This window comes from Humulus lupulus, chromosome 3 (genome assembly GCF_963169125.1).
Source record: "Humulus lupulus chromosome 3, drHumLupu1.1, whole genome shotgun sequence".
NCBI classification, from domain to species: domain Eukaryota; kingdom Viridiplantae; phylum Streptophyta; class Magnoliopsida; order Rosales; family Cannabaceae; genus Humulus; species Humulus lupulus.
The window spans coordinates 238,537,776-238,542,512 of NC_084795.1; the positions used below are offsets into that span (position 1 = coordinate 238,537,776).

At 33.0% G+C, this 4,737-nt stretch overlaps 1 non-coding gene across 1 annotated transcript; it reads right to left on the reverse strand.

The window, feature by feature from the left end:
- Window positions 1-894: 894 nt before the first annotated feature.
- On the reverse strand, window positions 895-1,001 carry LOC133827796 (small nucleolar RNA R71). Its single transcript, XR_009890447.1, has one exon. It is a non-coding gene; the product is annotated as a small nucleolar RNA R71 (small nucleolar RNA).
- Between the last annotated feature and the right edge of the window lie 3,736 nt (window positions 1,002-4,737).

Below are 4,737 nucleotides of genomic sequence, written 5' to 3' on the forward strand. Positions count from 1 at the left end.
CATGCTATGCCTCCCTACTCTTGCCTAAATTTTAATCTTATTTAATTTTTGCCTTATTTTTCTTTGTCTTTTATAATATTTTAGTGTAATATTGTGAAAAATACTTGAAAAAAAAGAAACCTAAATCTTGTCCTTTCACCATAAGCAATTTTTGCTTAAAGGAAATTTGAACAAAAATTCCCAATCTGCCTCTACTAATTAACCTCGGGGAGTTGTTAGTAGTGCGCGAGTAAGTGGAATCAAATAGGCCTGGGGACAAGTAAACCATAAAAATTATATTGTTGTGAAATCTCTAAAAAAAAATTTAAGTATGCTCTGTGGTTGCGGTTTTAACTGATCTTCCACATCAGAAAATTGCTTGTTTGAGATTATCCTTGTTGCCTTGTTTGTGAAAATTGTATGCATCATTGGGAACGTAACTCTAAAAATCGATTAGTAAAAAGACGTTTATCTTTGTTAGAAATTGAAAGTGTTAGTAAAAATTTGAGCATCATGGAACCAATTGCTAATCCTGTTGATGAAAATGTTGTGCCTGAAAAAACTTTGCTTGAATATTTTGCACCTATTTCATCTAATGCTCCTTCATGCATTGTTTTTCCTACAACTTCTACTACTCATTTTGAGCTTAAACCAGCAATCATTCAATTGTTGCCATCTTTTTATGGGTTAGATAGAGAAGATCCTTACATGCATGTAAAATATTTCTTAGAAATTTGCTCAACATTTAAATTTCAAAAAATTTCTGATGAGTCGGTCAAACTAAGATTATTCCCTTTTTCATTAAAAGACAAATCAAAAGCTTGGTTAAATTCCCTTCCAACAGGGTCTATAACTACATGGGATCAACTTTATAATAAATTCTTGCTGAAATTTTTTCCTATGTCTAAAACTGATAGTCTAAGGAGAGAAATCTCCGAGCTTTTTCAAAAAGATAATGAAGAGTTTTATGAATGTTGGGAAAGATTTAAAGATTTATTATTAAAATGTCCTCATCATGGTTTTGAAAAATGGAGACTTGTAAAATATTTTTATGATGGTTTGACTCCCTCTAATCGTCAAATGATTCAATCTATGCATACTGGAAATTTTGATCCTGGGTCTAGGTTAACTAATTCACCAAAAAGAGGAGGAAGGTATGAAGTAAAAGAATAATTATACTTAAGAACATCCTTAGACAAATTAGCGAGAAAAGTAGAAGCTTTAGCCATAAGCCAAACAATAAACTCTCCAATACAACCAAGAAAAGATGTTTGTTTTATATGTTCTAGTCCTTGCCATAATGCCCAATCATGTCCTTCCTACCAAGAAGCCTTTTCTGAGCAGGCCAGTGCACTTCATGCTTATGGAAAACCAAATGATAGCCCATTTTCATCCACCTACAATCCAAATTGGAGAAACCATCCGAACTTTTCATGGAGACAAAACTAACCCCAAATGAATCAAGGGCACCAATACAACACACAAAACCAAACTCATGCCCCACAAAATCAACCATATCCTCAACAAAGGAAACCTTCCTTGGAAGATACTTTACAACAATTTATGCAATCCGCTCAACAAATCCTACAAAATCAGTCCCAATCAATTACCAAACTTGAGACACAAGCAGGACAACTCGCCACTACTTTAGCTGATAGAGAAAAAGGAGCATTCCCTAGTCAACCTATCCATACTCCAAAAGGTCAATATGAGATAGGAAAGTCTAGTCATAATGGAGAAGTCAAATCAATTTCAACTCTTAGGTCCGGAAAGAACATTGTCAAACCCGATTACATACCCGAGGTTGAAAAAGAAAAAGAAAAGAGTCAGCCTTCTAGTTCTAATGCCAATTACTCTTCAAACGAGGAAACTCCAATCCATCCTTTCATTCCAATAGCCCCATTCCCACAAAGATTACTTCCAATTAAAAAAGGTGGCCAATATAATGACATCTTAGAAGTTTTTAAACAAGTTAGTATCAATATCCCTTTCTTAGATGCCATTAAACAAATTCCTGCCTACTCTAAATTTTTAAAGGATCTTTGTACTGTTAAAAGAAACACTAATGTTCCTAAAAAGGTGTTTTTAACTGAACAAGCTAGTTCCATTATTCAATATAAGAGTCTTGTTAAATATAAAGATCCTGGGTGTCCCACAATTTCATGCATTATTGGTGATCATTTTATTAACAAAGCTTTACTTGATTTGGGTGCTAGTGTGAATTTATTTCCTTATTCTGTTTATAAGCAACTTGGTCTTAGTGAACTAAAACCTACCTATATAACTCTTCAATTAGCCTATCGTTCTGTGAAAATTACTAGAGGCATTATAGAGGATGTTTTGATCAAAGTTGATAAATTTTATTTTCCTGTTGACTTCATTGTTCTTGATCCTCAACCTGTGGAAAATGTGCATGCTCAAATTCCTATCATTTTAGGTAGACCATTCGTAGCTACATCTAATGCAATCATAAATTGTCGTAATGGTGTTTTGAAATTATCTTTTGGAAATATGACTATTGAATTGAATGTATTTAATGTTGTTAAATCTGTTGAGTGTAAGGAAGTGCATGAAGTTAACATGATAGATAGTATTTGTGAAAATGATGGAAATGACTTACTTGACTTTTGTGAAAATTACTTTGGTATGAACTTGCATGTTGATGATCCTAATGATGATGTGAATTCTTTGCTAGAGTCTATACCCTTAAATGAAACCGAAGTTGAACCTTTTTCACCCTTAGATCACGTTCAATCAATTTCTAAGTGTCCAAAGTTAGACCTTAAAACTTTACCAGAAAAGTTAAAATATGCTTTTCTAGGAGAATCTGAAACCTTACCTATTATCATAGCATCCGAACAAGAAGATAAATTGTTAGATGTCCTTAGAAAACATAAAGAAGCCATAGGTTGGACCATTGGAGACATTAAAGGAATTAGCCCATCCATATGTATGCATAGAATCCATCTAGAAGAGAATGCTAAAACCTCTCGGGAATGTCAAAGAAGGCTAAATCCAAATATGAAAGAAGTAGTTAGAGAAGAGGTCATAAAATTGTTAGACGTAGGTATCATTTACCCTATTTCTGATAGTCAATGAGTTAGTCCAGTTCAAGTTGTGCCTAAGAAGTCTGGGATCACAGTTGTTGAAAATGAGAAAAATGAATTAATCCCTACTAGAGTACAAATGGGGTGGAGAATGTGCATAGACTATAGAAAGCTGAATAATGTTACTAGAAAAGACCATTTTCCATTACCTTTTATTGATCAAATGCTTGAACGTTTAGCTGGCCATGCATATTATTTCTTTCTTGATGGGTATTCGGGATATAACCAAATCCCCATTGCCCTAGAAGATCAAGAAAAGACTACATTTACATGCCCTTTTGGGACTTTTGCCTATCGTCGCATGCCTTTTGGATTATGCAACGAACCTACGACTTTTCAAAGGTGTATGATTTCGATTTTTTCTGACATGGTTGAAATATTTCTTGAAGTTTTTATGGATGTTTTTTCTGTGTCTAGTTCTTCCTTTGATGAATGTTTGCACCATCTTTCACTTATTTTAATTCGTTGCAAAGAGGAAAACCTTGTGCTTAACTGGGAAAAATGTCATTTTATGGTTAAAAAATGAATTGTTTTAGGTCATGTAATCTCATCTGAGGGAATAGAAGTTGATAAAGCAAAAGTTAATCTTATTTCAAAACTTCCCCCACCTAAAACTGTGAAAGAAATTAAATCATTCTTAGGCCATGCCGGTTTCTATAGACGAATTATAAAAGACTTTAGCAAAATTTCTCGGCCTTTATGCCATTTACTTGGAAAAGAAAATGCTTTTGTCTTTGATAATAATTTCCATGTTGCCTTTGAAAAATTAAAAAATTTGTTGACTACTGCACCCATTATTCAATCCCCTGATTGGAAAATACCTTTTGAAATAATGTGTGATGCTTCTGATTATGCTATAGGTGCTGTCTTAGGACAAAGACTTAAAAAAATACCTCATGTAATTTACTATGCTAGCAAAACTTTAAATGACGCTCAATTAAATTATTCCACAATCGAGAAAGAATTGCTTGTTGTTATTTTTGCATTGGAGAAATTTAGATCTTATTTGTTAGGGTCTAAAATTATTATCTACTGATCATGCTGCATTAAAATATCTCTTGTCAAAAAAAGATGCTAAGTCTCATTTGATCCGTTGGATCCTGCTTTTACAAGAATTTGATTTAGAAATACGAGATAAAAAAGGATCTAAAAATGTTGTTGCTGATCATTTATCTAGACTAGTTGTTGAAACTATACATGACTCCACTCCTGTCACTGAAACTTTTCCTGATGAACAATTGATGCATGTTTCTTCCTTGCCTTGGTATGCTGATATTGTTAATTATTTGGTGACTAAAGAAATACCATCTCATTCGTCTAAGCATGATAAATCTAAATTTTATTCTGAGGTGAAAAACTTTATTTGGGATGATCCTTACTTGTTTAAATACTGCCCTGATCAAATAATTAGAAGATGCATTCCAAATTGTGACCAATCTAAAATCATATCTTTTTGTCATGACCATGCATGTGGAGGACATTTTAGTGGTAAGAAAACAGCTGCTAAAATTTTACAATGTGGTTTTTATTGGCCTACTATCTTTCATGATACATATGTTTATTGTAAAGCTTGTGAACATTGCCAAAAGTTAGGAAGTTTAACTAAAAGAAACATGATGCCTTTAAATCCTATTCTTATTATTGACATATT